The sequence below is a fragment of the Coloeus monedula genome (assembly GCF_965178545.1).
Source record: "Coloeus monedula genome assembly, chromosome: 15".
Classification (NCBI taxonomy): Eukaryota; Metazoa; Chordata; class Aves; order Passeriformes; family Corvidae; genus Coloeus; species Coloeus monedula.
The window spans coordinates 15,023,485-15,037,397 of record NC_138795.1 but is presented as its reverse complement, the minus strand read 5'-3'; the positions used below and the strand labels follow the sequence as shown (position 1 = coordinate 15,037,397).

Genomic DNA, 13,913 nt, shown 5'->3' with positions numbered 1-13,913 from the left:
ACATCAGAGCTCATTGTCCCTGCTGATTTTACCTTCTGTTTCTTGCCTTCCACATTGTTATTTCCAATTCTTTAACAGTTTTGTGACTTGTGTTGTGAAATCAGATGCTGGTTTTACAGACTTGTTTGCCTTTACTACCTTTAGGAATTGTAACCATCTATTTCTGTGTCCATGACTTCATACTACTGTGGTCCTGAAATACTGTTACATTAAACCATTTTGCTTGTGGTTAGTCCACAGGGAATGCAGATCAATTCTTTTCCTATTTAGGTTCTTGTCATACAGCATTTTCTGACATCCAGCCAGCTTTTGCAGCCTACACAACATAAATTCAAATATTTGTATGGTCACTGGACTCATCCAGCTTCTTTTTGCTGTACAAATACTGGTACACAGCAAAATTTACTATGATAAAGCATAAATTCATAAGATCATTGAATGTTTGGACTGGAAGCAATACTAAAGACCATTTGATGCCTTAGGTTTTAGCATTTATATTTTTCAGATCCTGTACTGCCTAGTATGTAACTCTGAAACTTCATATAGCCTGTCAGCTACTGTTCTCATGTTTTGGTTAGACATAACAAACCCTCTCTGGGCCTGAACTCAAGGACACCTTGTTGTCCCAGGCCCTGAAATAGGTAAACCGAGCCTCTGGACAGGGGGAGCAAACTTGGGGTAATGGCATAATTACCTGAAATTATCACTGGAGAATTAACCCTGATATGCAAATGGACCAAACTTACAAAAGTGTGAAAAACCCGTGACCCAGAGTCCATCTTGGGTGGAGCCCCTTGGGAGCTTCTGACTGCCCAAGGTGTTCCTATTGAAGGCACTCAATAAATACCTACTTTTATTCTCTTAATCTTGTCCAGCCTGTTTTCAGGTAGCCATTCCAAGGCATCACATCTACCATGGACAGGGACATCTTCCACTAGAGCAGGATGCACCAAATCCCATCCAGTCTGTCCTTTGACACTTCTAGGGAAGAGGCAGCCACAGCTTCTCTGGGCAACCTATGCCAAGGCCTTCCCACCTTCACAGGGAGGAATTTCTTCCCAAAAGCCCATGTAAACCTACCCTCTGTCACTTTCAAGCCATTCCCACTTGTCCTGTCACTCCATGCCCTTGTCCAAAGTCCCTCTCCAGCTCTCCTGGAGCCCCTTTAGGCACTGGAAGGGACTTTAAGGTTTTCCCAGAGCCTTCTCTTCTCCAGGCTGAACAGCCCCAGCTCTCGCAGCCTTTCTCCATAGCAGAGGTGTTTCAGCCTCTTATTGTCTCTGTGCCTCCTTTGGACTCACTCCAGCAGGTCCATGTCCTTCTTATGCCCTGGGCCCCAGAGCTGGACATGGCACTCCCAGCAGGGTCCCACAAGAGTGGACCAGAGGGATGGAATCACCTCCTTCACCCTACTGGTCCCACTGCTTTTGGTGCAGCCCAGGACACAGTGGCTTTCTGAGCTGCAAACACACACTGCCAGGTCATGTTGAGCTCCTTGTTAGCCAATTCTCCAAAGTCTTCCTTCGTCAGGACTGCTCCCGGTCAATGCTCTGCCCAGCCTGGGTTTGTGCTTGGGATTGCCCTGGCCCAACTGCAGGACCTTGCACTTGGCTGTGCTGAACTCCATGAGGTTTTCAGGACCCACCTCTCCAGCCTGTCAGGGTCCCCTGGATGGCAGCCCTTCCCTCCAGCGTGCCGACCACAACACCCAGTTTGCCAACTCGGTGGTGTTGGGAAACCTGCTGAGGGTGCACTCAATCCCGCTGTCCATGTCGACAGCAAAGATGTTAAACAGCTCTGGTCCCAATACCAACCCCAAGGGACGTGGAATTCAACTAGTTCTTGTATTTCCCCCTAACTCTGTATTTTCTTGTAAGCCAAATTGTTCTGGTAAGAACCCTTGACTGACAAGGGTTTCTACAAAAATGAAACACGCAGCTGTTGCTCTAACACAGTTATTAAAGGTGGCCTACATTTCACTCTGTTTCAGTATTAATTAAAGATCTTTTATTCAACCTTCCTACCTTTCTTCATTAGCATGGGTAGGCAGAACCTTCTCTGACAAGGCTGCCAACAAGTCCTAAAACTCTTTTGTTGATAAAAACCCATCACAAAACAGGTAACTCACTTGTCATGGGACATAAAACAAGCATCATATGATGCTAATTTTCCCTCTGCCACATATGACTTAGCAGTCTGTTGTGTTACTCTATTACTCCTCGAGGTGAAGGACTTCATTGCAAGAATGTTTGCTATTAAATAAGCAATTTAGGGAAGCTAGAAATCTGTATCCTAGACTTGCTTTTTAATAATTTCATAAAATAGGTAGAAAGAATGTAGAGAATGCAATTCATTTTTTATAAAGCTTCTTGTTCAGTTGGGAGCTGACAGCAGCAGCCAAATTGACTGAGGAAAAATGAGTTATGAGAAATTGAAGCTGAGGAATACAAACTGTGTGCTGAGTGTTATAAAAGATTCTCTGCTTACAAAGTGGTTCTGTTTTGCTTTTCAGAGGAGAAATGAACAGTTTGTGTCATAGAGAAACACATGAGAATAAGCACAGAAAAGTTTTGTGGGTGAAAACAAAAGTCATTAAGCACCTGGAGGCATTTACTGAAAAGAAATACCGAAATTAATATTATGTGGTGGTTTGCTGGTAAATGAACAAAACAGTCATTCCACTACACTGGATCAGCATCTACAGTAAAAGGAGAGGTTGCAGTTATTTAGAAGGGGTAAGAGAAGATGCATGCAAGGTAAATAGCGAGCAGCATGTGAGTGCAGAACGGGCTTGATGTTGGAGAGATGTAGGGAAGGAGGGACGACCAACAGACTAAGAGGAGACAAAGTCCCCAAAGAATTTCTTTTTCTGCTGAGAGTTGACCACAACCTTGCAGCCAGCACCTGCCAAACTGAATGACAGCTCAGCCCACAGGCCCAGCAAAGCCAGGGGATAGAAGAAACCTACTGCCAGCTTCTGGGAGCCTGGGAGGGTGTTGTGACAAACACGTGTGCCACGACAGCGGCTTTCACTCAGCACAGGGATTGGGCTGCTCTTGGCTCAGGACATGGGCTGGGTAGATGCTTTGTCAGTCATCAGTGATTGGCTGATTCATGCCAGGGCGAGGACAGCTTTCCTGCATGTGGGGATGTGGGCACTGGGGTAAGGGCACTGCCAGCCCTGGCTGTAGTGTTTCAAACTGTATTTGCTTCAACGCCCTGCCTGCCATGTTTGTTTGATGCCTCCCAGTCATGGACAGGCATCAGTAAGTCCCTATTAATCTATTCCCACCTCACAACACTCTTCCTCAGCCCCTTCTTTAGAATGAAGTTTTCATGCTGTTTGTTTATCTCAAACTGATGTACTCATTTTTTATTTATCACTGCAAGCAAGGCTGTATTTTAGGATATGAATTCTGGGCAGCTCTTGTCTGAGAATTTTGTACACCTTAAAACAGTAGTGCAGGGACTACCACTTCTGCCTTTGTGTTTGATAACAGTTGGTGCAAGACTTTCCTGAGTGAAAGCAGGGCACAGCCCCCCAAAGGCAGGACACAGCCCCCCTCCTGCTGCCAGAGAATGCTTATGCCTGGAGGAAGATGCTGGAGCAGCAACCACTGGCACTGGGTGCTGCTTCTCTGAAGGATCTTCAGATTGCTTAAAAGAAGGAATTAATTATTTGCTAAAGCTGGAGGCTGGATTGTGGTTGGGACAGATGCTTGAGAGAATGTAAACTAGCTGGGCCCAGTACAGAAACTGATGGGAAAAGAAGGCTGAACTCAAATGAGAAAACAACCAAACATGAGGATAAGAATTGGGAACAAAGGAAATTGAGACGGGGTGAGCAAAGTGCTGAGAAAGAGTCTGAGAAAGTCAGGAATATTTGCTGGTAAGGCCTTAGATTGGTGGCAGTGAGCCTGGGACACCAGCTGTGCAGGGTGGGCTGCGGGGATGTGGCAAGAGGGCTGGGACACTGGGGCTGGGCAGGCTGTGGGGGCAGGACAGCGGGTAAAGGTGGAGCCAAGGAGTCCCTTCCCACCAGGAAGCACAGGTATCTTGGAGAGCCTTCCTGCCTCCTTACCACGTACTTGGGAAACACAAGAACAATTTGTGTGTCTGTCCCCGTGTCTTAGGGACTATCTAGGCACAGATTAACTATTAACCTACACAGGGAGCTCCTGTTTTCACTGCTGCAATTCCAGTTAGAGAGCACTACAGGGGTCTGGGACTCATACTTCTGTTACACTTGAGTTTCCTTGTGATGGAATTAGTTATTTTAGCTTTTGGGTTTGCATCCACTAAATTAGACATATTATTTTTTCTAAAGTAAAAAAAAATAAATTAGAAAATGCCAAAGTTAATGTTTGTAGCTGCAGTCGTCATTCAAAGCTTTTGTATATATTTGTTGTGGTTTTCACTTTAACAACAGCACAGTCTCATGCTGTTGTTGAAAGCTTGGATTCATTTCTTGTTGTCTAGGGATGCATCAGGGATGTGTAGGGAGGGAGCCTGGGTATATAGGGTCTGTTCACTTGTTGCAGAAACAGGAAAATTTTAAAATGGGGACTGTGGGGAAGATAATCTCATGAATGTTGTTGAGAGAATTGGGTTGTGTCTCTTCTTGCCAGTGGTTTTATTAATTGATTCTGGGCAAGTGACTTGCGCAAACTTTTCATGGGTGGTCACTAGTGATGTAATCTCGGGTTCTGGCTGAGTCAGCTGAGACATTCAGAAGTGTGGAGGACTCACAGCTGCAGCAAAAGTCAACAGGCGCTGTGCTTTGAACACTTTGTGCTGCGCAGCACTGATTACTCTGAAAAGCCAAGTCTCAGTCCTCTGCAGACTTATAAATCAAACTCCAGAATGTAAAACATATCCTTAAATCTTGAAACAGATCTGAGATCTTTTCACATCAAGTTTGCTTCACCACTGTTATTTAACCTGTCCCATACTCTCTGTCTGGTGAGATAAAGAGAAATATAATTGAATGAGCCAAGAGTAAAGCTGGGTAGGATGTACCTGCATCAGAAACGAGGGCCATTTCTTTAAATGCTGATGCAATTGCTCCAAACAGTAAAGAGGCTGCCATTCCCTCAAGGGTAAGTGCAGCTTAGGCACCCATGTCTGCTGAGATAATACCCACAGCTTTGTCTGACAGCTGAGTGGAGCAAACTGGGATGGCAGCCTTTCCACCAGCATCTAGGCTTAGCTTAAGGTCAGTTTTAATCACTTGCTCTGCATGGGTTTAGTTTACCATTCTCACTGTTGGTAGCTGAATAGGTGATATTTTTGTAGGTATGAGAAGTGAATGGTCTTGGTGCATAACTCCAACTCCCAGGAAAAATTCTAGAGTTCGAGCACAGGAAAAATGTAATGTCGGTTTTCTCATGGTTCTGGCAAAATGAAGACAAACCTAATTTTCTGCAAGATGATCACTTTGTAATGTAATCTTCTGTTTGTTCTACCTTTAATGAATGGTTTCCTGACAAATTTAAAGTCATGAGGGTACCACTGTGCTGGGCGGTGTTGCAGACCTGTAGGTAGACAAGTTTGCTGTGTTTTTTGTCTCAAGGATTGTCTCGGGAAGAAATTGCCTTCTCTGTTCTTCAATACCTCTAGGAATGTGTATTTCAGGACAGCAAGGACTTCAGCTGGGAATCTTTAGGAAGCTTTTGTGATTTGAAGAAGGTGATGAAAATTTCTGGGTGTTTGAGTTACTGGTACATTCCAAATGAATTTTCCTCCAATTAAAATAAAGTCAGAAAAGCTGTTATAGAAGGATTGAGCACTGGTAACTATTCATTATAATAAGAATAATTTTTCGTTACATAAATTATAAATTAACTACACAACAGCATTTTCATGTTTATTAACAATTTGAAATTCTCAGTTTCATAAAGGCCAGAGGTTGTTCTCTTATCAAGAATATTAAGTGTGTAGAAACTGTAAGCTTCATGGATAAAGGAATGACAGTTTTTCTTTTAACACTGTTCTTCCTCCTGAAAGAAAATGATAATAATGTTCCCTGGCTTCCAGTAAATGCTGCAGCTGAAGCCAGCAGAGTATTTTTGAACACTGCAGTAAATGCTCCATAATTGCCTCTGGTGGCAAGTCCACTGACTGGGGAATCAGATTGGCTTCTGTAGTTGAATCATATAATATGATTTTCATTCAGTGCTGTAAATTGGCTCTGGACAGCTTCTCATGTCTAACCTGACTAACTGTTTTCTGGATCTCACTAGGCAAACTGTGTCATTCACTCTTACATTCCACAGTAGTTTAATTTGCCAGGCCAAAAATACGTAGAAAATTTTCTGTTGAGTTCAAGACACAACAATAATGAAGAAATAATAAATAAAACATTTTAGATTGATAGTTAGCAGAGAAAATATAAATATATGGAAAATTATAAGAATGAAGGTGTCTTCTGTGCTGAGACAAATTTAGGAAAATAGAAAGCTGCATTTCACAGTTTTAGAAACAAGCAGTAACAGCAGGGAGTTTCTTCTGCAAGATCAAGGCAGATTTATTTCTTACATCTTTACTTTTATTTCTGAGGTTGTGTAACTAATGTCATCCACAAGAACAAGAAGATGGGTTTGTTTTGATAAATCTAGTTTTCATACACATGGTAATTTTCATTTTGGCCGCATCAATTTTTACCCTTTGCACTACTTTTTTATAATTGGGAGATTTCTTTTAAAAAAAACTTATGTACAGATTAATTTACTCTGGCAAGCTGTGTAGGAGTAAACTTAAAAGGTTTGAGGTTGTTTTGGTTTTTTGGTTTGGGTTTAGGTTTTTGGGGGGTTTACGCGTGTGTGTGTGTGTGTCTGTAGTCTCTTTTTCCCAGAGACATCACTTAGTCCAGTATAAACATAAATTAATAATTATTGATAAAAATGAACAGTATAACCAAAAAGGCATATATCTTTTATCTAATACAAACTTCACTGCAAAGTTCCTGTGTTGCCAAGCAAAGTGAAGACATTGCAATGTATAATCAGTATATGCATTCTTAAAGCTGATTGTGAAGGGGAAAAACAATCACAGAAAATAAAATAGCATAAAATCACAACTTTGACATAAAATATACTAATCAGATTTTTTACTGGATGAAATACTAATTGTCTTTTGGCTAACACATGTTCTGTTTATTTTGCTTAAAATGATTGTGAAAAGAAGAAAGGATTTGAGGAATGTCTATTGTCAAATGACACAATTTGTTGAGAAAATATTTCAGGTGGCAGAGCTTCAACTACCAGAAAGCTACTTAGTTTTCCTGCTAATTTCTGGTGTTCTGCTTTTTTCTTGTCAGTATTTGGAAATGTGCAGTAAAAACAGATGTTACAGAATGTACAGAGCTCTCAGCAATGAATTAGAGATTAAAAAGATCTTCTTACCTTTTCTGTCAGTTTACTTCCATTTTCACTAACTCTAAAAGAGTAGTTTTGTTTTACAACTTGACAAATGTAATGCAAATCAACTTGAAATCCTCTTTGTGAGAAAATGTGGGAAGTGATCAGGGCTGGAAGTTTCTTGAAGTAATTGGAAGCCGATAGAGGGTGGTCAGGAGTGACCTTCTTGAGCAATAATTAAATAGCAATGTGATGTATTTAGGGGTCAGTCTTTCTGCGACCTCACAGAGCTCCTCAGTGAGGCAAATATTCTCTGTCTGGCTTGTTAAAAACTATTCCTACAGGTTTATATTTATCAGATTGAACCATTGGTGAATAATTGCTTTCACACAGCTACTAGAGAAACTATCTTGTCTCCCTAATAAGACTTCAAGCTTCAGGAAAAAAAAAACCAAAACCAACAACAAAAACCTGCAATCCCAAAACACCCCCCTAAAAAACAATTAAAAAAAACCAAACAGTGAAGAGTGCTCAGCAGAGGTGTAGGGTTGAGTGAAGCTCTGAGCAGATGCTGTGCTGTGGAAGTGAGTACCAGAACTTCATCCTCTATGCAGCACCCTGTGGGATGGTCTCTTTGGAGCCTTCTGAACTCCTTGGGTGTCACAAAAATCCAGGAGTGGGATCCATGTCTCTGCTCTTCACTGCACCACAACATCTCAGAAACACCAACACTCGTGAACTCGTGTGCTGGTTGAACAGGGTATGGAATTACCAGCAGGGACCTGGAAATTGCCAAATCTCTTCAACTTAAGGGCTCTGTTTCCTGCATTTGTGTTCACAGCCACAGGCCTGCATAGTGGTAGAATTCTTCCTGCAAACCCTGATCCCAAGTCCACATGACCCAGCAAAGTCTGCTGAGATGGGAAATTACCTGTCTAGTTTATAAAAAGAGCAGGGAGGCATTATTTTGTATTCTACCCCCAAAAGAGCTTCTAATTAACCTTTAACATCCTCACAGGTAGTGGCTCAGTGGAGCTCACCTGGAGACTCTGCTTTTACATTGGGCACAACGCAGCAGCAGTCCCTGCAGTCGTGGAATTGCAGTGGGAGGGAGCTCAGAGCTCAGGGTGGGCTGCACCACCCTCCAAAGATAAAATAAGGAAAATAAATGGATGAGAGTGGCAGGAACAGTGAGAGGTGATGAGAAGGGCCAAAAACTCGCACCACAAATGTGGAGTATCACAGTGGTAGATGGAGAAACTTTGAGGTTTGGCAGCACAATGCTGCGTTCTGTGTTTATGTGGTTAGAGAGACATTGGTGTTTTGTCAAAGGATGTTTTGTGAAATATCAGTCTGCGGATTTCTCTGGTGTTTCCTGTTTGTCTGTACTGTATTTAATGCAAAATTAACGTGCTACAACAGAGGTGATGGATTCCTAATGTGACTGCCACCGCAAATTCAGTGGTTACCAGCTGATACTTGAGCAACTGCTCAGCTGCACCGTTGTGTCAGCTGAAACTAAATTCACTGTGGTGTGTCAGAAGATCCAATGTCACTAGTGCTGCTTTTAGAATAACACCATGGTATCAGGGAGCATATCGAAACATCTGTTTTCATTCTGAAAGATGTCTTTTGGTGAGCAGAATTATCTGTGTATCTTCCTAGATAGATTTATGTTGACAAGTCCCTTCATTGTTGATAGGATTTTGTCTCTTGAAGATCTGCCCTCAGGTGAGTTGTTAAGAAGCAGGCCTGTCTATAGAACTACAGCAGGAGCTCGACTGCTAGACCCTGAAAATCAGCACCAAAGGGAACATGAAGGGAAACCCCAGTTATCACCTTATATCAATACAGGTGGATGGTTTACTGGCTCTCAGCTCTCCATTTCCTCAGGCTGACTCCATAAGAGGGACTTATAATGCCTATTACTAATTTTATTTGGAAGTCATTCAGGTGCTGTGATGAAAGGCAGCAGTATGAAAGTCTTGGAGGACCATATGTGTTCAGGGCTTTTATAGTGGTGGTAGTGTGGCTGGGGTGGAGGTTGAAGGCTGTCACTGTTAAAACAAGCAGTAGGCACAGACTTCTACAGTCCTCAGTGTCCTGCCATCCCAAAGCACCTTTGTTTTCTACCTGAGGACTGAGGAGTGAGAGACACAAAAAGCTGTTTTCTGGGATATAGGTCCATGAGCACTTTCTGAAGCAGCAGGACTGCAGGGTTTGGCCTTGCACTGTGGCTGTTGTGTGTTCTGCTGCTGAATGAGCTGCAGGCCCTGACTGTGTGACTGCAGGGCAGCATTCCTCCCTTCCCCAGCCAGGGCACCTCCTATCCGGGGCTGGCTTTGGGTAAATACCTTGGTGCAGCTACCCAAACCTGTTGTGTGTGGTAGGAATAAAGCTTGTGTTTCAGATGAAGAGGCAAGAAAGGTGTCAGGGCAGGGATCAGCTTTAGTTCATATCTGTAGTGAGAAGACCAGATTTTAAGTATGATTTATTCACTTTGAAAACTGAAAATATACCTGCGGACTTTTCTTCATCAGAGGCCAAAATGCACGATAAGATATCAGAGCCCAAAATGTGAGATGAATGTACAATAAAATGTAAAATAATGCAAAAAATGAGATAAAATAATATGTAAAATATGATGAGAAATACATAAAATAAAATAATGGTCCAAGTAGGTTTTTATAATCCAGTTGTTCTCAGTCCCTGGATTGATTGTTATGTGCCCTAGAAATTTCCTCCTTCCTAATACAAACAGTTCTCCCCAGCCCCAGGTTTTGTCACCGTGGTGGATGCAAATGCTCCTTCTTTCCCCCACATAGTCCTTAACCAGTTCCCTGCTTTTAGGGCAGGAGGAAAACAAGGGGTTTGCCCTTCCCACCACCCTTCACACAGGCTGAATGTGTCCTGCCTGGCATGAGTGTGCCACAGGTTTGTGCTGCTCTGCTCTGCTCACACATTTGCTCTCTTGGAGGTGGCTTTGCTTCTTGGGGGTTTGGTTCCTGGCAGCCTGAGCAATGCCAGCCCAGCAGAGCCCCCGACCCAGGGAGCAATCTGGCTCATCCACTCGCTCTCTGTGTGGCAGCAGGAGAGTCCCTGCCTGCCCCGTGCAGGGGGATGTTTGTGACACGGCTCAGGCAGGAGCTCGTGGCACTGTTAATAGAGCATGGCTGTCTCATTTGTAGGCTCTATTCATCTGACAGCTGAGAATTATCAGTACTGATGCTTCACTCCCTCTCTTTTTCTCCAAGGTAGTGATTTGTCTATGTTATGGGTAGGTAAGCTTGACAAAACATTGCACATTAGCAGCTGAGACAGTGTTTGAAATGGGAAAATTGCTAGCAAACTGCTCCATTAGAGACCCAAATAACAAATTCTTTCTTTCCCTCAATGAAAGGAAGATAGTTAAGGCCCAAATTAATACGTCTGTCTCCCCAACTCTGAAGGGGGAATCACTCTTCAAGATGAATGGCTTCATCACTCCTGAGTGTGAGCTGGCTCTGCTAAGTCCCTGTTAAGCAGAGTTTTTTATCCTTTGTGTTTTGCTATCCTGGGCGTGAGCAATACAGGCGCCACAGGAGGAAGTGGTGAAAAGATTTGCACCTCAGTGAACTTTGAGATGGATTAGCATGGGAATCTAAGTGCTTATTCTTTACCCCGGAATAGTTTTTCATCTTTACCTGCATGGTTTCCCCGTGTTTGTTTTGTTATGGTTTTTTTTTTTTTTCTCTGATATGTTTACTTTTTGCTCTCATTGCTGCAAAGTCATTTAAAAGAAGTGGGAAGAAGGAGGACTTTATCCTGCCTAGCATCATGTTATTACAAGAAAAAGTGGATCTGAATCCACTGGGCCCTCATACTTTCCAATCTCTGATGATATATTAGAGAAGAGAAAGGAAATTGTTCCTGTCCTTTGATGTTGTTGTCAAAGCCTCTAAAATAAAGCTCGGAGAGGCAGACAGAGCATTGCTGTGTGTCAGGAGGGGGGAGATGTGCACTCAGCTGGCAGCAGGCGACATGGCATGACCACACGGGGAACAAAGGAGGAACAAAAGCCACTGGGAGTTTGAACATGGCCAATTCATTTTATCAGTTTTGTGAATTCCACTTGGTGAGTCTCTTAAATAGATCTGAATATGAAATACCACAGGAGAATCGAGAAAAATTTTATTGAGTTGTAAGAAACCTTAAATGGGAGGGGGCGTAGTAGTTTAAATTATCAAAATTTAGCCTTTTAGCACTGTGTGCCTTGTACAGATTTCTCAAATGTATTGTAAAATTATTTTATAGTATAATCTGGTAATACCCTCAAAAAAAATGAAATCCCAGATGTTGCTTTGCACTAGCACAGATGGTTATAGTGTATGACAGCACTCCATAGTATAGGGATAGACCATAAAAACACAATTTTCCAAAGGTCGTGTTCTAGGTAACCTAGGTAATCTTCTCTGAAATAAAATGTGGCTGTACATTTTACACTTTTTCACTTTTTGGAGGAAAAAATGACAACATTAGGTAAGAGTACTGGTTTTGACTTTATTTCAAAGATGGCACCTCTAGAGCAGTTTCCCATTATATGGTTTCTAATTAAGTCTTCATCACCCTCAAATTGCCAACACCCCTTCTGGCAGAACCTAGAGTTTCTTGAGATTTTTAATCCTCTGCTGTATTTGACTTGTCATGTATAGGCTAAGATGAGGTGAAAGAGTGAAGTATTAATACAAACAATGTGTTTTCTGTTATTTTACTTGTGTAACTGCATTGTGTTTTTCAGGCTATGTCTGCCGTTCTATAACATGCATTTATGTAAAAAGTAAATAGAAGTTGGATTAGTCCCTCATTCTGGAAAAGCACAGGCTTAGTTAATGCAGCACTGGCCTTCCTGCTCTGTTTTGTGCCCAAGCTGGAGCCCACCTGCAAACACACCCTAAGAGAGCCCGTGGTGCTCCTGTGGTACCATCTGCAAGGTGGAGTGCACTGAGCAGAACGTGTTGTGTGCAGTCTTTAGTCCTTCATTTGCAAAGGGCTTCATGGAAGAAAAAATTGTCAGGCGCTACGGTGAAAATACAGCAGCAGATGACAAGAGCCTTGTCCATCTATTTCTGTGCAGGCCATCTGCTCCAGATTTTGTAGGAGAGGGTGAAGAGTTCACTAGGTAGCTTCAGAAGGCAACTCTCTAATAACTCCTGTTTCGGTCTTCCTCTCCATTTTTTCTAGAAATGTACTTTTTTTTTAGTTTTATTTTTTATTTTTTATTACTTGGGACCTGTGGCTATTCCAATTTTGGACTTGTTTTTCACCTTATAAGGGTAGAAAATTCTGTGTGTATTTCCACCCTTGAGTCACTAAAATTGCCTTGGAATTTTGCTTGTAAAAAGCAACACATCGTCTCCCCCCCCACCCCACATCCCTGTATTTGGGTTTCCCTGTAAGGACTGCTGTGCTACCCCGGTGTGCAGGACGGGTGGACTCCCAGTTTCCATCCCCAGGCCCAGGGAATCAGGCAGGCATGACCCTCTTTTGTTCCTAGAAGTGTCTGCACAGAAACACTTGGGAGGAGTTAAACACCCGACTGGCAAGCTGACAAAAAGCCTTTATGGGAAGAGTGTGTGCTGCTAATTCTGGTGACAAACACCCAACAATAGTGGCGTGCTGGAGCTCACAGCAATTTGCATTTCACTGTGGACTTGCCAGAAATGAAGCGTGTTATATTTAGACCAACTGGAAGGGAAATCTCAGACACTAATTCAAATCACAAAACAAGGAATAGAATTAACTCTGATCACAACCTTTAAAAAATAGACGGCTACAGAAATAAAAGAGGGCGAGCACATTGGCTGTATAAGTTGACTGAGCAAATATCAAAATATTTGTACTTAAATAGCTTCTTAGAGTATAAATGAACTGGCAAATTATCTTATTTTCAAGGGGATTTTTTTCTTTTGTTTATGAAAGCACAGATCACCAGAGGGATAGAGAGCTTACACGTTTGCTCTCTACTATTCCCTAGTACTTTACAAACCTTGATTTACTTCTCCCTTCTCGCATTTCACTTTATCATCATTCCTGGTTCTAAATTTTTTTTCCTCCCCTCTGCATTGCTGCAGCAACTTGGGATAACTAGAGTGCATCATTCCATCATTCCAATATGTTTTTGTATTTCAATTCTAAGCCATTTTCAACCACAGATTTTTTACTATTTAAACTGTTGCTTTTTATGACACTTTGGGGAAAAAAATACACAACGTTTCAATAATAACTAAAAGCAAGGTAAAACCACATTTTGGTCTCAGTCCCAACTCAGTAGAAGTTTAGCTCCACCATGGTCAGTGGAATTTGTTGTTTGAGGATCCACTTTTACATTTCTAATTGAGACAAACATTTAGAGTTCATCTGAGGAGAAGCCATTCCTCATAGCAGGAATTCAGGGAACTTGCTGACAAATACTCAAAAGTACTACTGGGAAGGAACAGAAATTAGTCTCAGTGGTTACTGTGTGCAGTATCTTAAAGCTGCTTACGTTTTATGTTAGTGATACACGCATTTATGGTA

General features: G+C 42.2%; 1 protein-coding gene across 1 annotated transcript in view; it reads left to right on the top strand.

Annotated features, from left to right (window-relative positions):
• SLIT3 (slit guidance ligand 3) overlaps window positions 1–13,913 on the top strand; it is a gene marked incomplete at both ends in the record, with an annotated part of 466,119 nt that overhangs the window by 303,011 nt on the left and 149,195 nt on the right. The gene's annotated exons all lie outside the window — the stretch shown is intronic.